Source organism: Drosophila novamexicana, unplaced genomic scaffold (assembly GCF_003285875.2).
Source record: "Drosophila novamexicana strain 15010-1031.04,08,12 unplaced genomic scaffold, DnovRS2.1 tig00001953-arrow-arrow-pilon, whole genome shotgun sequence".
Lineage (NCBI taxonomy): Eukaryota > Metazoa > Arthropoda > Insecta > Diptera > Drosophilidae > Drosophila > Drosophila novamexicana.
In genome coordinates this window covers 86,628-109,661 of record NW_020824913.1, presented here as the reverse complement: position 1 = coordinate 109,661, position 23,034 = coordinate 86,628, and the positions used below count along the sequence as shown (strand labels likewise).

The 23,034-nt window shown below is 43.3% G+C and overlaps 1 long non-coding RNA gene across 1 annotated transcript in view; it reads left to right on the top strand.

Annotated features, from left to right (window-relative positions):
• Window positions 1-23,034, top strand: part of LOC115768696 — an 84,087-nt gene that overhangs the window by 8,663 nt on the left and 52,390 nt on the right. The window contains exon 2 of the long non-coding RNA XR_004018592.1: window positions 11,526-11,560. This is a non-coding gene — a long non-coding RNA (uncharacterized LOC115768696). The remainder of the gene's footprint in view (window positions 1-11,525; window positions 11,561-23,034) is intronic.

The window sequence follows — 23,034 nt, the reverse complement described above, 5'->3', positions numbered from 1 at the left end:
TACAACGATCAACGGGCATATCAAAGCGTTTATCAGCTTCGTTTTCGGCTTTCGTTTTTCGTTGTTCGTATTCTGTTTTTTTTTTGTTTTTTATTTCTTTTTTTTTTTGAGGTTGTTGAAATCGCCGCCAATTGAAAGTTGTAGCCCACATTTTGTTCGCATTTTACAAAGCCCACCAAATTCTTTGGCCCTGTTTTCTGCTTGTGTACATACATATGTATATATACACACACACACACACACATATATATATATATATATATATATATGTATATATAGATATAGATATATACTGCATGCATTTGTATGTGTGTATGCAATCGCAATTTGCAGTTTCTGAATTTCTGCTGATGTCGATTGGCGATTGCGGATTGGTTATCGCATCGCAGCGCACTGTACTTGTGTGCGTGTGCGTGTGTGTGTGTGTGTCTGTGTGGGTTTAGAGCCTAACCTAATTCGAGGCCTAAAATAAATTGAAATTGAATTTACCTTTACCCACCTCACCCCACCCCTCCTCACCACGAGTTACGAATTGCAATTGCATCTTGCGATTGTTTTTGAATTTGGCTTTGTCCCTCGCCCCACTCCTCCCACAAGCCGCTTAGCACTCGGTGTGACCCTGTCCGGAACTAGTTGCGAATTGCAAATGCATCTTGCGATTGGTTTCGTGTTTTTTGTGCCATTTTTGCTGATTTTTTGTATTTATATAATATTTTCTTGAATGCAACTGAGGCTATCCCGTCTTTGTACTTATTGTGTGATGTCTGTTGTCTGTTTGCTGAACTCAATTTTTTTGTTTTTTTTTTTGTTTTTTCGTTCCAGTCATGTTGTTTTCATGCGTGGCGACTTAATTTTTTAATTGTGCTTGTCTCGCACTTGTGTTGCCAATTTTTTCAGAATACGCATATTTTTTTCAGTTTTCTTTAACGTTTTTTACGCTTTTTTTTATTGCGCTGTTTGCCATGGCTTTTTGGCACTTGTTTTGACCTTTTGTGTTTGGCTGCGCCCGGTCTTGGGAGATGCCGCCAGCGGCTTGAATGAAATCTGGCCACTTTTTCGGCCTGCACTCAACACTTTTTTCAATATTTATATTTCTTTTAAATACAGCTCATGCCAGATATACCGACTCGGTGATCTTTTCAAGATCAGTAAGAACGACACAGAAACTAAAAGCTCAAATTGAAATAGCCTTCGCTTTTCCCTTCCTATTTGAGAGTTACTCGGCTGATGAGCTGTTAACATTAACCCATTGCATGACCTCGTCAAAAAAAAAAAAACTTCAACAACAACAACAATAACAATAACAATGATAATGACAACAAACGCAATGATCGCAATGCGATCGCAATGAACCCGCTGCTGTTTGTTCTAATTGTTGTAGATTGCATTGGGTTACCGACACCGACGCGCACACACACTCACACACATACACACACACATGCACACACAGATATACACTCAGTTCGCCTCTGAAGGCCTAATAAGCGCGCCGTCCATTGACCGCGCTGTGGCTCTCAAAAAGGCAAATAACAAAAGCCGTCGCTAAATGCGGCGTATACGTAATGTCTTTCAGCTCACGCTGTCGCCTCTGCCTCTGCTCGACTGTTGCTCTAGCTGGCTCTCTCTTTCCATCTCTCTCTCTCTCTCTGTGCCTGTCTCCCGCTCTGTGTCGCGGATCGTATCAGCTCAGTTTGGGCATTAGATATGCATTTGTTGTATTTGTTTACAGTAGACACTCACACAGACAGACGCAGCCAAGCATTGATAATCTTGCGAATAAAAACAACCCAAAAACGTTGGCAAAGTTCAACGACTTGCCGCGCTATTCGTTTACGCTCCTGAATGAGTGCGTTCGCATAAAGCGAGTGGCTCACACTCTGCCTCTGCCTCAGCTTGCACTCTGCACTGCCAGTTGCACCTAGTATTTGTCTCGTGACTAAGCGCGAGACACGACAATGGCGATCGTTCCCTTTCCCCGCCTATTGGTGCTTATTATCAGATGTTCGGGCTTCAAGATTAGCTCATCTACTCAAACTTCGGCTACTGCAATCGTTTCGGCAACTATATAACCTCTAGGCATTTTCATTATCTTTAATTAATGTGGCAGAACGGAGACTAAGGAGTGCCTTCCCAATGAAGGGGCAACGGGTGCGGCTGGATTTACTCATTTACTTGTTAAAAGAAAATTATATTGATAGACATGTTGTAGCCTCATTCCACTGTCGACATTTCTTACATGTTTTGCAAATCTAACATTTCTTGCTTATGTGAAATATGTTGCCTGTACGTTTTCCCATAGGAAAACACATTTTTCACATTCGACCGAGTAATTCATAGTTTTTTCAATGAGTTGTCGAATTTCGTATCAATGTTTTGATATGAAAATATGCAAGTATCATTAGGATAAACAGCTGCTAAAGCAACAAAGGCAGTTTTTAACATATAAACATGGCCAAAACCGATCAGCTGTTTATTTAATCAAGTACGGTACTTTTTGCCATTCACATGACAACAAAGACAACGAACACTTGTTAATGGAATCGCAAAGTGTGCAGCTTGTAAGTATAACATAAATTTAAGTGTAGTGGAATCAGGCTATTAGAGAGATCAAAACTGTAGATACATATTACGTTTGCACAAGTATTGTGTAATCAGTTTTCATACGAAAAATATTACTTATGATGTTTCACATAGCAAAATACATTAAATAACTCAAATTCAAGGCGAAATTGTGATTGAGAATGTAAGTTCAGTATTTGTCCAATTTCCAAGAAGAAAAGAGGCTGAAGAAAGGGGAAGGCAAAGTGATTCAGTTTATCCTTCGTGATTTCGAAAATGGCTTATCTCTATTACCTCTACTACAAGTTGATTAAAATTCTACCAGAAATTACTTAACCTGCAGAACATTCCGGGCCGTAGTTTTTCTTCAAAAAGTCTATCCTGCTTTCTATATTTGTTAAGTGTTCGAATGCAGCGAAATAATATATTAGAATTTATGCTAAATTGAGGTTATATTCGAACGTATTTAAAGAACGTTTAGATAAACCTAAGTGCGGTATTTGTGTTATCTTTGTCGTTAATTAAATTAACTATATCGCTGCTCATATAATCAATTTCCGGCTTATGATTTGAATTTTTGCTCAATCGCGGAAGTTTCCAATTTTTTGGAGGCTCGCGTTTTTAGATATTTTTTACAATTTATTAAAAATATATATTTAAACTGTATGAGAAAATTAAAAAAAAAAGGGTTTAAAAAAAAGCCCGCCCAAGATGGATGTCCGTATATTAGAGATGTCCGTAAGGGTAGTTTTGACTGTGGTAAGATTTCATGTTTTCGACAAGAGGAAACAATAAAAAGTACTCTAATGTTTTCATGAATATATAGCTGCGGCTTTTATAGCCCGATCAATTTGAAATATAGGAAAAATTTGTGCATGCTAAAGTGCAAGATTCTACCTTTAATGATGGATTTCGTCCCATTATGGGGTAATCAAGAGGAGACAGCCAGAAAAGTGAAATCTATATACATGTATATAAATATACTAGCGGGTATTGCCCGGCATTGCTCGTGGAAGGTGTTGTGCTAAACATTTTTAGGTATTACCTTTCCACTAAATACACGCCCGTAAAAAATGGAAATCTTCCCATCTTGATCTCCACTTCCATTTAACAATTTGTTTAAGGAGCATCGAGTAAAGAAGCAAGTGTTGGTATCGAAGAATAAATTCTCACAAACAGCTTTGAAAATGGTTTTGAAGCCGATCGGATGGTATGCAAAGAACTTTCACTCTAACGTTTTCGGGATTTTTCCACATATGCGGGTGGAATTTACCGAAACCCCGTCTTTATATATATTACAAAAACCTGCATTCCAAGTTTTTTTTTGTTTGAGATATGCAAAAAGAAAAACAAGTTTCAAAATCCATATTTATAGATAATAGAAGGATATATTAAAAGTAAGATAAGTTCCTGCTGCGTTTGATAAACAAGAATATATATTTCAACATTCAAGTTTTTAGTTGTCATATCTTCTGAGATCGATCGGAAATGTCGTCTCGGGTCGCCATACTATTCAAGAATTTATGTAGTTAATCTGGTATTTTCAGTGAGACGGACATTAAAAAATGTGAAAAGCCAGGCTCACGAACCGAACCCTAAGATAAGGGTGCTGGTTCAAACCGCACTTCGAACCAGCTATATTTGCTTAAACGATATATATGATATATTCTTATTCCACTTTCATGCAGGCCAAGATCTTGCGAAAAATCTCTGGAGCCGAATGGTATATTCGATCACGAGACATTGCAAAGGACCTTAAGGCTACTATGGTAGAAGACCTTATCAACCAAACAAACAGCAAGTCACATATTTAAGCTCCGCAACCACCCTAACGTCTTGGCTAGAAACCTGCTAAGGAGGCGAAGAAGGAGGCTTAAAAAGAGTTATCCTATAGACCTGGCAAACGCCGACTATAATGAAGCAAAATTAACATGTACATGCATATATATACACATTGTAAATATTTAAATTAAGCTATCATTAACCAAAACTCACGCTGTTAAAAGTTGCTAAAAGTAAAAAGTAACAGAACATTAGCAAAAATAAAAGTAACTTTCAAAAAATAAAAAAAAAAAGAATGGGTTCCTGAACTAAACCTCAAGGCAGGGTGTTGGCGCGAACCGAGAACCGGGCTTACATTAAAAACACTGTGAATATTATGAGGACAACGTGTCATTTGGGGATCAAGAATATATATCATGTACATGCATATTATATATGGGATCAATTTTGGGATCTGATCTATCCTAGAATAATGTAGGACTTACATGTTTGTGTGGCCCGGTAAAAGCCGCTTTCAGTTTCCTGTTGCGGATTGCACTTTGTTATCGTTGTTTTCCTTGTTCTCGTTCTCGTTCCCGTTTTCGTTTCCGTTCTCGTAACCTTCTCTCGTCGTCGTCGTACTCTTGGTCGCCTTAGGTGCCTGGAGCTGCACTCACTTTCGCTTTCGCTTGTGTGTGTGGGACTATTTGGAGTTTAGTTGAAATTCGCGGGTTTTGGGTTTTGTTTTTGTTTTTGTTTTTGTCTCGGCTCGGCTCACTCAATCACTGGACCAGGCGCATTCGTTGTCTCCCTAGGAAAACCAGGATTAACTTCGATTTACAAGTTGGACTCAATTAGATTGTTATTCAATTTAAATAATTATATTGCACATTCGTGTGGTTTAATAAGCATTTGTTGCTCGCAGGCGACTGTTTCAAATTCGCATAAACAAACACAATAAAAAAAAATTCAACTATTTTCGAGAATTCGCGATAAACAAACAAAAAAGTTCGCTTTGCACAAATTCGATTTCTCCTTTTTTTTTTGTATTTATATATATATATATTTTTTTTTATAATATTTTGTTGTTGTTGTTGTTTCTGATCAATTGGGAATGTCCTTTGCTTGTTCTGTTTCTGTTTGTGTATTTTTCTGTTTCTGTTTCTGAGTTGGATTTGGTTTTGGGCTTTTTACTGTTGGTTGATTTCAGTTGCGCGTCGCAACACGCGCACGTAACGAGCAACAAACAGCAACTAACGTTATTTTTAAAAACGGAACTCAATTGAAGTGAGCCAAGTAACGGCAAAGCAGCCGCCACAGGACGAGCCGGCAGCACCAGCAGCCGCCGCCGCCGCCGTCGCAGCAGCACCAGCAGCAGTAGCAGCAGTAGCAGCAGCGTTGCGGCAGCGCAGCGACAGCGGCTAAAGAGTCGCGCTCGTCGTCGTTGTCGTGGTCGTTATTGTTGTTGTTATCGTTGTCGGCTTTGCCCGTAGCTTAAGGACTAAGCGAGCGCACGAAGCCGACACGAAGCAAGAGACTTCGTCGCACGAAGCCGCAAGACGACGCCGTGAAACGCTGCTGCTGCGGCGGCTGCTGCTGCTGCTGGTGGTGATGCTGTGCCCTCGGCTGAGGCAGCGCGCAGTCGGCGTCGTTCGACGGACGCGCGACAATGAAATAGAAAATTTAGCACACAATTGAAGCCATTACATACGTACACACACACACACACACACACACGCACACTGATAGAGTGAAGACAGAGGGAATCGTCAGCAGCGACGTCTGGGTCCGCTAATGAGTGCGCCAAATGTTGTGCTATGATTTTGGGCTCTGCACACGCGAACGCTTCTATTGGGCCGCTGCGACTGCGACTGCGACGTTGACTGCGCCAGCGACTGCGACGGTGGCCGGCATTTTATCTGCCAAGCGGAAAAGAAACGCAATAATTGCCGCCGCTGTCCGCTGCTGGCTGCGATGCCATCGAAATCACCCGCTAAACTACACACGAGAACTAAACACACTCATTACTCATTTCCATGGCATTGCCGCTGCCCGACCACTGCCCGACCGCTGCCCGCCCGCTGCCCGTCCGCTGCCCGTCCGCTGCCCGTCCGCTGCCCGCCCCGTGCTACCCTTTCGGCTGCCGCCCTGCTTTGCGGCCTATGTCATGTGGCATAGCCGTAGCGCAGCGCAACAGCCGCCCTCTCGCCAGCTTCACCCCCTCTACCACCCTGTCTCCCTCCGTCTCCACCTCCGCCGCCCAGTAAAAGCAACAACTAGCTTTATTTTATATTTTTTTTCTGCGTGCGGCGTTAAAAAAAGGCTGCGACTGCGACGGCAGCGGCAAAAGGAAAATCGCAAACAAAACAAAAAAGTAAAAACGAAAAATGCTAAAACCAAAAGCAGCAGCAACAACAACAACGCACAGAAACAAAAAAATAAAAGACTGTGCGCGCATGTGTGTGTGTGTGTGTGTGTGTGTGTGTATGTGTGTGTGTATGTGTGTGTGTGTGTGTGTCTGTGCATGTGTGTGAGTAAAAAAGAAACCCGTAACCAACCCCGCTGCATGCTGCGTCCGCTGCTGCTGCGCCGCCAGCTGCTCTGCCGCGAATACACTCACACACTCACACACACACACACACACAGACACACACACACACAATCAACCCCCGTGCGATGGCACGAAATTAAAAAAATAAAAAATAAAAACAACAACAACAAATTGTAAAGGGCAACAAAAAAAAGAGAAAAATCCAAAATACAACTATGTGCAGTAAGTGTGGGGCGCAGGCGGGGGTAGGTTGAGGTTGAGGTTGAACTGCCGCCCACTGGCGTCGAAAAGGGGAAATCGACGGGGCGACGCACAAAAATACCCAGCCGAAAAAACCAGCGAGTTGTGTGCGTGCGTGTGTGTGTGTGTGTGAATAGATTTATTTGCTTGTGTGCATGCACTCTATTTTTAATTTTAATTTTAATTTGTTGTTATTGTTTAAGGGCTGCGAAAGAAGATTAACTAGATAGATAGATGCCATAAAGGGCGCCCCCTTCTATGCCCTCTGTATGCACCGAATGTTGTTAAGACAAGGCGCATCAAAAAACAGTAAATCACAGCAACCACATTCGCATTCACATTCGCATTCAGAATTCACATTTACTTTTACGTGCACATTCGCATTCCGAATCACATTCGCATTGAGAGTTCCCGTTACAGTTACAGTTACAGTTACAGTTAGCTTAACCGTTACAAGCGCGCGGACATGCACAAGCAACACGTCCTGGCCTGTCCGCCAGCTGTCCGATTGTCCAAGCCAACTAACTGTTATTGTTGCTGCTGCGGCCGGCGAATGGCTGAGGCGAGCCGGCAAACAACAAAATGTGCAAACACAAAACAGAATGGAAACAAGAACAAGAACAAGGAGAACGAAACGAAGCGAAGCGAAGCGAAGGGCAACCCACAAATGAAGCGAGAATGACGACGACGAGACGACCACGACGTCTTAACAGTTACTAACTGCTCAAAGAAGCTGGCGATTTGGTTTGCCTTGGTGTTGGTCCCGTTGCTCCCGTTACTCCCGTTGCTGCCGTTGGTCCTGGCCCCGCCATAGCCATAGCTGGCCTGGCTCGCCAAAAAAAAAAGAAAAAAAGAACAAAAAAATTAACTCAGCCAGCCGGCAAAAGTCGCCGTGTGGCCTTCATTGCCGCGGCAACGTGAACGTCGACGCCTGCGCTAGCTGCGCTGCCAGCGTCCGGCACAGTAGGAGGTCAAAGTTGGAAGACGGTAACAGCAACGGCAACGGCAACTCTCTTGTTGCTTGAATCTATTCTTATAATTTAGTTTAGTGGTTATGGGCGCCAAATTGAGCGGGCGGACAGCATCGACCCACCCACAACACATACACACTCACACATACACGCACTATTTAAGTGGGAGGGGGACGCCAGCAAGACATGTGTTTGTGTGTGTGTGTGTGTCTGCATACAAATGAGCGTAATAAAATCAAATGTTGATAGTGTGTAGTTGTAAGCATTACCTGACCCTAACCGCCCAGCCACACACAAGCACACACGCACACACAGGAGCAGGGCGCCAAATGAAGAAACAGCAAAATAGCAGAAAAGCAGGACACACGCACACAAACGAACGCAGGAGGAGGCAACAGGGGGGGCGGTGGGCAGGGCAGTGTCGGGACCGGCCAAGCACAGAAGCACAAAGAAATCTACTACACGCAATCTTCATTTTCAACGCCATCAAAGCCATTCCAATCATCATTATCGTCGCCATAATCATCAAGTAAAGTACCCACCAGTAGCGCCACGCTGCCGCTGCCACTGCCGCCGCCACTGCCGCCGCCGCCGCCGCCGCCGCCGCCGCCGCCGCTGCTGCTGCTGCTGCTGCTGCTGCGAAATCGTCCCTGCTCGGGCGCCTCGCCTTTAAGTATGCTACGCGAACAGCTTCTTTCGTTCGCAGCGCTCTCTTCGCTTTACTCTTAGACGGCGCGGCGACTTCGAGATGCCAACAAGTGCGCCGACATTTTTTGCTGTGTGTGTGTGTGTGTGTGCGTGTGCGTGCGTGCATGTGTGTGTGTGTGTGTGGGAGAGCAAGGCCAAGAGACAGTGTAACACAATCGGCGCGACATCGCGTCGTTGGCGTCTTCGTTGTAGTTTTGTTTAGCGCTCTGGGGAGACTTACTAGACAAAACGAATGGCTGCCAAGGGGTGGGGAGGGGGGTGTAAGAGAATGGAAGGGGCGGGGGGTAGATGTGGGTAGATGCTGGCAAATGCTACAAATTATTTGAGCTGCATGCGGCGCACACGCGAAGGCTGTAAATACTTGTAGTTTGTTAGTGGTTTTTGTTGTTGTTATTGCAGCCAGTTTCATTGTGTCGAATAAAAATCTTAGAAGTTGGATATATATATATATATATATATATGCACGATATATACACACACACACACATACACATATGTGTGTATGTATGTATATATATATATGTATACAGCTGCATGAAATTGAAGAAAGCGGCGCAGGCAGCGTGTTTAGCATGCACTTCAAAAAAAGAGTCCCGAAACTTGATAGAAACAAAAAAAAAGATGTTTGATTTTCTTTTTGAAGCATCATAACTAGAAAAAATAAATCAAACATAATATTTTTATACGAATTATTTGCAACATATTAGAGAGAGATATTTGCATTTTTGAAAAACCAACAACTTAATTGTGTTGTTATGTTTTTTTTTTTAAGTATCATAACAAGAAAAAATAACCCAAACATATTTTAATAAATATTTGCAACGTCTTAGCAATCTTTGGAATCACTTATAAATTTGAAAAATATCGAAATCTTTCTTCTTAATTTATTAAAAACTTTCGAATATTGCACTGTGTTGAATAAGAGTCCTAGAAGAGATATAGAGTCCCAATGTTGTTACAAATATAAGTATCATAACTAAAAAAAAAAATAATTCAAATATAATATATTAATAAATATTACGTTACGCTGCGTCCTAGGAAATATTTTCAATTTCTTGGCTTTGCTCAGCTTATGCAAATTTTGAAAATTGCAGAAGAGCTTTCTGCTTACTCCTTAAGTAAAGTCTTACGAATATTACAACTATTTTTAAAATAGGCCAAATTGCCTAGGCAGCTTTTCGAAGGGGAATCGCGAAATTTCAAAGCAATTCCTTCTTTTTTTTATTTTTCTGAGTGTGGGTGCACATAATTTTGATTTACTCAGCGCACACACCTACACACATCAGTGCCAAGCATCCTCAGCAAACACACACTTGCATATATGTACATGTGTATTGTAAGTCTGTGCTTAGGGAGGCAGGAGGCAGTAGGCGGTAGGCGGGCGGCGCCTTGATTTTGAATTTGTTTTACTTTTACTTTGCTCCGCTGGCTGCCGCTTTTTCGCTTTTTCTGCTGGGGAAAACTTTCAGCATATTTTCTTAGACAGAGCAGCTCGAATGTGTTTTTAAAATTACATACACACACACGCACACACACACACACGCACACGCACGCGCGCACACTCATAAGCTTGGCATTGATGTACGTACGTATGTATGCTTGTACGCATGCACATCTTATGTAGATTATTCACTGTGTATAATTTTCCAGCTCGTAGTAATTAGCCAATAGGAATAGCTTTTGCATGTGTAGTGGTGGGCGTGTATCAACGGGGGGTGTGTGTCCCGCTTGTGTAGTGCGTGCGTCCATGTGTGCGTGTTCGTGTGTGTGTGTGTGTGTGTGTGTGTGGCATGTTTGCTGTCGTATGTGGAATTGAGACTTAAGATCGCAACACGTCTGCCCGGTTGCCCATTACCTAAAATACTTTTTAAAACACATTGAACATTGAAGTTCGAGGTCTCCATTTTGGGTGGAACTACGTCAATCAGATGCTTTTGTCTTATATTTACGAAGATGCTTCCGATATTAACTAAACTATATTTTCGGCCTCACAAAGCTTTCTTAGAATGAAATTAAAGCTAATCGATTGAATAACAGAATAATTTCATACAAAAGCTTTTCGCGCATTTCTCGATCTTGAAAAATGCACCAAAATCTCTCCAACAAAATAAATGAATACTATTCATTTTTGTACTAAAACTATACAGCCCGCCCTTATTTATTCAAACGTTTGGATTTTCCGAAAAGTCATAACATAAGTTACCAATAGAAAAAAGTATAATTCACGGCTTTTGACTGTACGCTAATTGATCGATCAGAGATACCGTGAGTCAATCAGTCCGTAAATCATTACATAAAAATATTTCTTTTGCCGCTGACGGCTGGGGCTGTTCGTTGATTGACCAGTCAGGTCAGACCGTCAATCAGTGAGTCAGTCAGTCAGTTTTTTTAAACACTCAGTCTGTCCTTCAGTCAGTCACTCAATCAGTCACTCAGTCAGTCACTCAATCAGGTAGCCATTCATAACATAAAAAGTTATTATTCTCGGCTCTCGCGTTAATTGATCAATCAGTCAGTCCTTCAGTCAGGCAGTCAATCAGTCAGAGCTGTAGGGCTGGGTAGGGACGAGTACGTGTCATTATAAATTATGATTATTTCATTTTATTTTAATTTTTTTTTGTGACTTCGCCATATTAATTAGTTCCATGCAGTATTTGCTTTTGGTTTTATACATTTTTTTTTATATTTATATTAATAAATGGCGACTAATATATTTATATTTTTTCATTTTCCAGCTCTCTGCGTTTGCCGATTACCGTTATTGTTGCTGGTGAATATCTGCCCATTATTAATTATGATTCGGGGAGGAAAATGCAAATAAGAAATAGTAAAAAATAAAAAATATATACATTGCAGTCTATTGAAAATTCATTTTTTAATTTCGTTTTATATACGCTTGCGTGTATATGAATTGATGCCATTTGTGTGTGTGTGTGTGTGTGTGTCAATACAGATGGGCTGGGAGTGGGGGAGTTGGGGGGGGGGGGGGGGGGGGCAGGCGTCAAGTGGGCTGCAGTGCAGTGGGGTGGGGTAGGGCATGTGGACACGGCAAAGAGTAAGCCAAAAGTGTCAGCAGCGCTCATTTTACAGCTCCACCCACTTTTTTGTATTGCGTTGTTTTTCGGTTAATATATTACGCACATGTTTCTGGCTAGGAAGGGAGGGGGGGGGGGGTGGGTGGTGAGGGGCGGAGCTCGCGAGTGAGCGAAAAGCCTACACCTATCCCAGGGTGTGAGTGTGTGTGTATGCTCGCATACTTATGTACACGTTCCTACAACACATACGCATACCGACAAACACTAGCGAACCCACAAAGGGGCCGCGAGCACACACATACATACACACACACACACAAGCAGACACACACAGATACACACACACACGCACACACTCACGCGCACGCATAGCCCATAAACGAGCCAAAATATTAACCAAACAGAGGAAAGCTCCAAAACGGATATCAACCCTAACTCCCCGCCAGTCCCCCGCCCCCGACCTGAGCACACACAACCCTCCGCCCCCCTTAGCCACCCACCCATGAAACGATGCGCAGCGGTTAAAAATATTTAAAAATGTGGAGTGCGACGCAGTTGTCGGCGGTTAGCTCCAAGCCCAGCCCCAGCCCCAGCCCCAACCAAACTGTGCGTATATGTACCTTTTATTTGTAACTGGGCGGGTGTTGGGGGAGGGGATGGTACGTTTACGGCGACGCCGGTAACGGCAGCAGCAGCTCGCACACTTGGTTAATTGCCAAAAACAACTGCAAGGCAGAAGAAGGAGTAGGATTCGAAGTTGGGGCAAGGGGCGGCAAAAAGAGAGTGTGGTTAACAGCAGGCGCAGGAGCCGATCCTCTGCAGAGCGCGCAGTTGACACACTTAATCGACAGTCCACAAGGGAATGTGAAAGCAATCAGTCTGAACCCAAAATTCTACTTTGTCTTTCAACATAAACCGAATCCGAAACAAAAAAAAAACAGCTGAATCAAAGTCGGACCATACAAATTCGAGTTCGATTGCTTGAATAAAGTCTTAAGAATTTGTAAAAGCACAAGATTGAAGCCAAAAATCTGGCTTTATGTATGTGAACTTAAAGATAAGTTGCTGGTTCGAACTGTGAATCGAACAAGCTTCCTTCCTTTTGGGGCTTGGAATCCTGCTTGACAGTTAAACCAAAACCTGGCTTCATTGATGTGAAAAAGCAGGTTCGCGAAACGAACTTAAAGAGAAGTTGCTGGTTCGAATCGTGAATCGAACCAGCTACCTTCTTTTTGGGCCTTTTCTTCAGTTCTTGCTGCACTTGCAACAGTTCAGCTGCATTTGAGTCTGGTTTTTGGCAAGTTGCAAGCCGGGCTTGTGACAGACTCTGTAAGGCCTTGCCTCGCGGCTGCGCTTCGAATTTATTTCGAAGGTGCGCTGCTTTTGCAACGGCAGCGCGGTGGCGCCACGCTTTGCGTCGCGTTGGCAGCGGCCAATTCATTTATTTTTTTTTTCGCTTTTTCTTCTGCTTCTTCTCATGTGTAGCAAAAGTTTTTCTAATTCGCATTTATGTTTAATTTGGTGGGTGCTTTTGCTTTCTGTCTCGCTTTGGCACGTGCTTTGCCACGCCAAATTCGTAACCCCAGCGAAAACCGAAGCCCATACCGAAGCTGCCCCCGGCGGGCTGTGGGAGGGGTTGGGGAGGGGTAGAGGGGTGTTGTTGTTATGTGCCCCACGCCCCTCCGCCCCGCCCAGAACTTTGCCGTTTTTGTGCGCCTCTTTTTTAATGGGGTGCTTTATGACAAACTTTCAACTCGCGCCACTCGGCACATGTATGCGTGCGTGTGTGTGTGTGTGTGTGTGAGTGCTTAAAAAAAAAGTAGAAGTAGCCCTGCACGGTGTGATGTGTGTGCGAGTGTGTAAGTGTGGAGGTAGTAATGTCGCGTTTACAATGGGGAAGGAAGGATCCACGCAATTTCTAACGCAGCCCACTAATGCTAAGCCTGTGTGTGTGTCTGTGGGTGTATGAGCTTGTGTGCTCACACAAACATATATACACCCTCCCATTCTCCATCCCACGTTCATGTAAATTGTGCCTGTGTGTGTGCGCGTGTCTGCGGAGTAATTTTTTAACTAATTTTCTATACAAATTTTTAGCATGTCGCTGGGGTCATGTGTGTGTGTGTGCACATACTAACACACATACACAAATATATATATTATATATATATATATATATATATATATATATATATATATATATATATATATATATATATATATGTATAGATATAACTGTGCGCTCATTCCTTGACTGCCAACACGTATGGTATATAAATATTTATATATGCATGTCTTCTCCATGTGTGTGTTGGCATGCGTGTGTGTTCCAGCTCGGAGTTTTGACTGTACAAGTTGTCTATAGGCTTTCGGTTTTTGACGACGATATTCACCATACTATCAAATTCTTATAAAAAAGTCTCTTCCCTGAGCTTCTGTATATTCCGCTTGAATCGAAGCTGAGTACTAGTTGGTATCTTAGAAAACGTTGATCAAAGTTTGGGTGATAGAAAATGCACGAATATGAGCCCAAAAACAGTCTGTCTGATGAGGTGTCTGAGTGTCAGACAAACAAAGGGCAGGTCGCCGGCTCAAATTCATCAGCCATTTCAAACTTGACCCGGGCAACGCCGGCTAAATTTCTTTAGTTATGTCTTTGATCTGATTGCCTGACTGCATGGACACATAAGAATTGCACGCCATGAAGGGGTTTTGTAGGAAATACATGTTAAATATTTAGATGTACATCAAAGCTTATTTCTGGCCGATTATTCCTATAAAAGCTCCATGATATAGTGGTTCGATCTGGCCAGGTAGTAAAAGGGAAAGTCTTATAACGATAGCGTTTGAAATAAGCGACGTTTCTAACGCAACATCGACTCATTTGTTGACACTAATCAAGAATTTAAATACTCTATGGGCTTGGAAATGCTATCTTCTATCAGCTACACATTTCAAGAGGAAATTTATGATACCCTTTGCAAGGGCATCGAAATAAAATTATAAAAAAAAAACACTTGCGACGGAGGCACTCGGATTCTATTGTCTGTGAAACGTGCTCATTCGCTTTCTGTTGACGTTAGCAAACACTGTTTTTACACACACACACACACACACACACACACACACACATGCAGCATATTTGTTGGGGGCATGCAACGATGTTAGGAACAGTTGAATTATAGAACATATCTAGCTTTAGCTCCGGCAACGGCAAGTCATGTTGTTGTTATGACGATTTGGCAGCATGATATTTATTTTGATTTCAGAACGAGCCTCGGGAATGGGGTCCGGGGTCTGGACAAGGGACAAGGGACAAGGCCAGGATCGGTCAGTCATTGTGATTTCCATTGTTTGCAGCTGTCACAGATAGAGAGTATGCCTGTGTGTGTGCGTATGTGTGTGTGTGGGTGTGTAAAATTAACATTTCATTTGGCTGCGTTTTTTCGCTTCATCAATAAATTTGCCAACCCCAAGCACACAAATATTTTCACATTTTTTGTATATTTTTTTAAACATTTTTTTTTTGTATCCATTCTTTTGCAATAAAAAACCATTACATAGGCAAATATAAATTTTGTCGAGCCGTGTGTGCTGGCCTGTGTGTGTGCGTGTGTGTGTGTGCCTGTCGAAACATTGCCGCAAAAAAAGTTTGCCATTATAATTACAATATAAAAAGCATGTGACGTTCAAATATTTTTCGCTATTATTCATGAGGTTTCTCCTCATTTATAAAAAAATCCATTTCGATTGTCGCGTAAATAATTTCACATTGTCCCCAACAATCAGGGGCGAGTAGACAGTTTGTCTGCATGTGTGTCTGTGTGTGTATTTGTGTGTGTGTATATATGTATGTGTGTGTGTGTATGTGTGCATGGGGGGGATTCATAAATTAAGTGCAATATATGAGTGTTTTGTCAGAATAGCCTCCTATATTGCTTTTGCACTCATTAAACTAGGCACCAGTGTTGCATAACTAATTAATTATCTATTGATGCTGACTTATCGATAACATTGCTCGATAGTTATTATTATCGAACGTCTATATAGAACGAAGAAATTCTATCTTCCCCCCTTAAACATACTTGTGCTTATTAAACCAGGCACCAGTGTTGCATAACTAATTGATTATTTATTGATGCTGGCCTATCGAATAATCGAACGCCTTTATAGAACGAAGAAAGCCCGTCTCCCCCTTTAAACTTAGCTCTTACCATACAGGCTGAGTCTTAAGTAAAAACATACAGCCAGACATACATACATATGTATGTATGTATGTATGTATGTATGTATATATCTGCTGCGACAAGTTGGGTCTGGAGTCCGTCGACGGAGGCGTGGCGTTGCGCGGTGCGGGTTGACTGAGGCAGAATGCTATTTTACACAACATATCGCGCTCGTAAAAAATAATATAACTACATACATGCGCGTTTACTACCCATTTAAAGCGCAGCTTCCCTTTACGCACCTCCGCGCGGCCGTAGTGAAAGTTTGGCAAGCAGCGCTGTCGCAGCCGCAGCCGCAGCCGCTGTCTCTGTCCTCACGCCAATCCTCCAATGCCAAAGCCTCCCCCTCCCCCTCCCCCATCCCCAGCCCCAGCCCCAGGCCCAGCCCCAACTCCCTCGCACTAGGCTAACTGCTTTTCCACGCATAAGCGCAATTCTAAAAAATTAATGTCGCTTTCGTAATTTCAACACACAAAAACTGGCGGCAAAGCAGCGCTGCCAGCAGCGGCAGCGGGCAGCGGGCAGCAGGCAGCGACTGAATGTCTTAGTTAGCAAAAAGCATTGCAGCCCGTTAGGAGCGAATAAGGGGGTAAGCAAAAGTGAAGTAAAGCAACGGCAAAGCACAAGCAGCAGCAGCAGCAGCAGCAGCAGCAACAGAAGCAACGGCATGCGTGACAGCGCGACAGCGCAGTCAATGCCAACGCTGACGTCGACGGCGACGCCGAGGACGACACTCACTTAAAAATTCGAATGTTATAGAAAAATGAGCAAAGCACAAAAAAGCGAAGCAGCGCAGGAAAAAAAACGAACTCAAATTACATAAAATGAAAAGTTCTCGTTACGCGGCGCAGTTGTTACGCCCCCCGCCCCCGTAAGCTGGCTTCCCTAGCAAATGCCGTTGTTGTTGTTGTTGTTGTTGTTGATGCTGTTGCTGCTTCTAATGCTCATCTCTTTCTAACTCGGTAATGTCGACAGAGCGTTCTCGGCGCTTCGTTTGTGTGAGTGTGTGTGTGTGTGTGCGCGTGTGTGTGTGTGTGTGTGTGGGTGTCCCGCTCTCAGCACCTGTTCTTCAGGCACCGCGCGACTGATTACTACTTTTATTGCTAGCAAATATCGTACTTTCTCTTCAAGGTGGGCGACGGCATGTACTCGTCCTAACCCCTCTCTCTCTCTGTCTCTCTCTCTCCCTCTCTCTGTGTGTGAGTGTGTGTGTGTGTGCTTAGCTTTTTTGTCAGCTGTGGGAGCGGTAGGGGGGGGGGGGGGTCGGGGTTTCTGTTGTAACTTGCGCGGAAACAAGGTTTTTATTTCAACATTTCTTTCTATACTTTTGCACTTCGTTCGTCTGTCCCGCAACATTTTTGCTTTAGATTTTGCTGCGCGAAATTTTTTCGAGGGTGGTTTATATTCACGTGTGCGCGCGTGTGTGTGTGTGTGTGTGTGTGTGTGCGACAGTGCGTGCCTGGGTGTGTGTGTGTATGTGTGTTGCGACTTGGCTGCGGCAAAGCCAGATGAGGCTGAGGTTGAGACGGCGGCGGCGGCAGACGTCGTGCGTTGTAGTTGTATTTTTTCAATTTTTGACGGTGACGCCGACGTCGATGCCGCAGTTGCCGCTGCTTCTAGGTAGCAGGGACCACCCACCCACCCACACACACACTCGCACAGCCGAATCTTCATCTTCGTTTGCAGCTCTAAATTTTTTATTTTTCATTTTTTAACTACGTGTTCGTAGTTACAAAAATCTCATACATATTATGTTTTATGGTGGCTGCTTGTTTGAGTGTGCGTGTGTGCGGGTGTGCGTGTGTCTGTGTGTGTGTTGGTGTGTTTGTGTGTGTGTGTTGTAAATTGTTGTGCCGCCTGTTGTAAGGCAGAGCGGCGGGCGGATAAGCGGAATCGTAGTGGAAAAAAGGTGCTTTTTAGACGGAATGACAACGACAACGCCAGACTCAACACACACCCATTCAAGGCAAACAAAGCGTACACGATGAGAAATATTGTGGGCACTTTAGAATAACGTAATTGCAATGTATGAAATACTATGAAACAAGCTTGCCGGACAGGCTTTAAAATTCCTGCACTGGGTCTCCCCTTATCCTATCCATTTAACACTCATTAATAACTTCTTTGTCACTCATTATTTTGTCGACCAATATTTAATTAATAAATAAGGCTGCAAACTCAATTGCCTCGCCTTACGGCTAGGTTCGTGAACCTGCTTTTCCATAGATTAATCCATGTTTTGGTTAGAAATTTGGTTTTCATATTTTTGACATTTTTCAATATCAAAAAATACTTGAATATAAATTGAAGTTCGTATATCGACATATGAATTTGTAGTCTAATTCCAATGTCAACATTTCTTAGTTTTTTTGTGGATGTAACAGTTTTTCCTAAAGTGCAATATGCTGTCTGTATGTTTCCCCTTAAGAAACCACTTGCTAAAAATTCTGATATTCGCGCCTACTTCAAGGCCGATCAACTGTTTATTTCAAGAAGCTGTACTTTTATCATTCATATGTTACCGACAACTGACACTTGCTAATGGAATCGCAGAATGTGAAGTTTGCAAATGTAACATAGTTTGAGCATAGTGGAAGCTGGCTATTAGTTGATTTTTCGTTTCGTTTTTTCTAAGTCAGTCCACTTTCTCTCCATCATTTCGCGCAGTGTAGCTTCGCCGATTACGATGAAACTCATGCCGGCCACTAAGTACGGGTACTACTCGCACACATAAAAAAACATTCAAAGAGCAGCAAAAAAAAAAAAAAAAACAGAAACAGGAAAAAAAACCGACAACTTCAGTAAGTTTAGAAAATAAAAAGCATATACAACCCTGTGCCGAGGGTTGCAATATTTCTTTTGCATTGCTTTTGGCTGCTGCGCTGCCAGCGTCAACACCGACGGCGACGGCGACGGCGACGGCGACGACGAAGGCGACGTCGACGCAGACGACCAGCTACAACCAACAGGCTCTGGTATTAGTTGATGTTTTGTTGTTATTGCTCTCGTTGTTGTTGTTGTTGTTGTTGTTAGTAGATGCCTGGTGGGGGGGTGGGGTAATATACATATGCATATTGCGTGCGTGCGTGTGTGTGTGTGTGTGGCATCCTTTTATATTTAAAAATTTTCATTTCAATGTCGGTAGTTCGCGGCGGCAGTTGGCCAGGAGGGTGGTTATTCTCCGCGGCATGCCCCACCCGCCACCCGCCATCCTCCACCTCCGCCCATGCCACCCGTTTGACTCGAACACAACATACTTATTATTACTTTTAATTTAGAATACGCCCGTGTGTCTGTGTGTGTGTGTGTGTGTGTGTGTGTGTGTGTGTGTGTGTGTGAGTGTGTGTGTGTGTGTGCGTGTGTGTGCCTTTTCATCCATTGTTGCTGGCTGCTGCTCCTTTTAAGCAGTCGCTATTAGTTTTTCAGTGTGGGTTAAAAAAGCGGAGGCCAAAGAAAAATGAAAGTTGCCTTCACAGTGAGAAAATGTGGCTGAATTGCGAGCGAGTGTAGTTTCAATGAAAGCTTCCGATTCCAAACGGCAGCTGAATTGAATCTGTAAGGGCTAGTTGTTTAGATCGAGAGGGGTACGAGTGAGAGGTATGTCTTAATGGGGCTGCGGTCCCTAAACTTGGCCCGACAGAAATACATACTATATGACAGCATCAGCAAAAGAAAACCATTTCTTTTTATTTCTAATTTGTTGTAAATGCTTTTTTCAGGAATTAAACGAGTTAAAATTTGCCACTGAAGTTAAACTGGCGACCTCTCTATTATTTTTTATAAACGCTTTTTTCATTCCTAAACTATAACAAATAAAAAAGATAATTATAAAAATTAAAATTTGCTGCTGAATTTGAACCAGCGACCTCCTAATGTGAGGTCGTATTTGCTATTGGTTTCCTGGTCAAACTTAGTATTGATTTCCATTCGATTATCAATTATATTAGCTTTATGTCCACACAATCCATTCAGATATAGATACACACATAATTGAATACATGTGTAACTGTGTGTAGAAATTGCTTGAGCTGTGCGCTGGGGCACAACGAGGGGGCAGCGGCAGAGGGGAGGAAAGGAGCGGAGAGGAGGCATCGGACAAGGCGTGGGCCGATTGGGAAGGTAGCGGCGGTAAGGACAGCTCCCATAAAACATACAAATGGCCAAATAAAACATTTTAAATGTAACAACAACAATAACGGCAAATAAGAAAATAGTATTGTGCTTAGAAAAAAACGACGAGCAGCGGCAACAATGGAGCCAAAAGAATGGACTTGAAAAGCAGGGTAACGAAAGGAAAGCAAATGAATTGAAGGCACCGGACGAGACGGAACGGAATGGAAAGAGAAAGCATTAGATACATTTTTTATGCTGACTCGACCCCCTAGTTGGGCCTCACCTGCGTGCAGGAAAGCAACTGCAACTATGAGGCGATGAGAGAGAGAGAGAGAGAGAGATAGACCTTGACATGAGTCCTGAGCTGAAATCGGCCTTTAATCATATGAAGGTTCTGAATCCTATGAAAATGCGTACATAACAGGCAGAGGCAGGCAAGGAATATATATTCCTGATCAGAACGATGAGCTGAGCTGATCTAGCCATGTCCGCCTGCCCGACAGGTTGATGGTATATATTTATTTGGAGACATGGAGCTTAAAGTTTATAGGAGCTAGAGACAGCACATAAAGAACATGCTAATGGGCTCTCCCCGTTCTTGCTTGGACTTAAAAGAAAAGCTTGTTTTAAAAGGTGGAGCCTCTTACTCTTGTATATATGTGAGTAGGGGTCCTGGCTGACCCCATCGGATAGGGGCGCCTCCAAAGTTACATCCCTGCGACCTACCTACGAAGCGAATCATCTAAATATCTTACAGTATTACGTTATGTTCTCCATTGTAAATATCGCATCATTGTTCATAATTTTCCTCAATATTATTGTCAATATTATTCTTCCCCCTTTAAATTTGGTAGAGATCAGAAGGTACTGATCGATTCCAGCGCAAAATCAAACAAATTAGAAAAAAAAAACAGAGTTCAGGGTATCTCCTAGTCGGTCATTCCCGACTAGCTCACTTGAAGGAATGCAGCGAGTGCAGCTGTAGAGTAAAATGGGTTAAAGAGCCAAAAAGAAGCGAACGGGCAAATTGGCAGCCCGACAACACGGCGTATGAGTTATATCGCCCAGCACAAAGCACGTTTAAGACCAGGACTCCTGCTGGACCTGGGCCCGGACCTGGGCATAGACCTGGGCATGGGACTAGGTATTTGGGTTCACTATTTGGCTCGGCTACGTGCTACCTTTGTTGGCCACGGACCCGGCGCATTGCTAAGCGCACAAAAACTTAGAAATAATCACCGACATAAATCTTAAAATGCCTCTCCATCCCCAGCCCTTCCCCCCCCCCCCCCTGACCCGCTGCCCCCCCTGACCCGTTACAGTTACCTAACTACTCAGTGTTCTTTTGTTGTGTGTATGTGTGTGTGTGTGTGCAGAATAAAACAACAACAAGGCACAATAGCAAGTGGCGCTGAAGCGTCTAAGATGCTGGGGTCCAGGCTGGGGGTGGGGCGGAGGGTTGGTTTGCCTCTGCCTTTGCCTTTGCCCCTGCCCCTGCTCCCGTCGCAGCGGAGGCAAATGAAAAATAACTTAGAAGCACGTTTTGTGGCATTTTTCGTTTTGCTACGCGTCGCTTTCGTCCTGTTGTTGTTGTTGCTGTTGTTGTTGTTAGTCTCGACTATGAGAGACAAAACGCGACTGAGACAGAGACTCTGTGTGTGTGTGTGTGTGTGTATGTGAGCCAAAGAAAAGTTTGCTTCACTTCGATTTGCAGCATTTTATATGTGGCTGTTTGTTTGCTTACACTTTGTCTAGAAAAAAAAAATTGCCCCGCTTCGCACGGCTCAAAAAAATAATGCTGCAGATGCAGGTGATAACGATATTGTATGTCGTTCAAAGTCGTTCAATTGACACCACGAAAATAATTATTGTTATCATAGAGATTCGATCCCTAATCCCACTTTATGATTGAGTTCTCCCAAGCTCCAGCTTAGCGCTTACTTTTAGAAAAGAAAAAGAAAACTTCCATTCAAATTTCAGTTCAGTGGGTTTCGATTTGTACCAATTTTGATGGATCCCAACTCCTGAGACGTTGTGCTTAGTCGCATTATGATCTCAGGGCTGTGAGGGTTAACAACCTACCCTACATGGAGTCGTGTGTTGAGAGCCGCGCTAATCAGGAATATTACATTCGAACCTATACTGCCAACTAAATGTCGAGGAGCGTGCGAGGAGAGTTCCTTTAATTGCCCAGGAACGAAATCGATCTCAGAATCTTTTTGCTCCCTCCGAGCAGTTGCATCCCCGGTCATTTTAGTCGCCTCATACGACAAGCACTGACTAACTCTGGTAGCATGCTATAGACCACTTACCACACGGTGTGTGTGTGTGTGTGTGTGTGTCTGTGTGCAGCTTTGTGGCACGTGGCAGAGACGTTTGTCGCGCAATGAGGCCATTTGCCAAAGATCGCTGTGGTATCAGTCGAGTCAGCGATCGGCTGAGCATATTCGCAGCTGATCCAATAATCGCCATCCAACTAGAAAACATGGCCATAAACAAAGGCCCCATTTTTGGGGCCACATTCGGTTTGTTGTTGTGCAAATATTGAATGTGTGCGGGTTTCTCTTTGTTCTTGAGCTGTTTCTGATGGGTTTTTCATTCTTTGACGCCCTGTTGACACTTGCTCAAATCGACTGTTTGCCAGTTTGTCAATAATTAAATGCAATGCAATGTGCATTGAACCCCATTACCAAGGCCGCCAGGTTGGCTGGCAGCTCGACCTCAGTCGTGGCCAAAGACCTAATCAATATTCCATATGCTAATTGCGATAAAAGCCAACTACCAAATCAGCCCAGCCCGAATGCTCGTTTTTCTGGACTCTAGAGAAAGGTTCTCATTGCAGGGTAGGTTCTCGTTTACCCTACACTGAT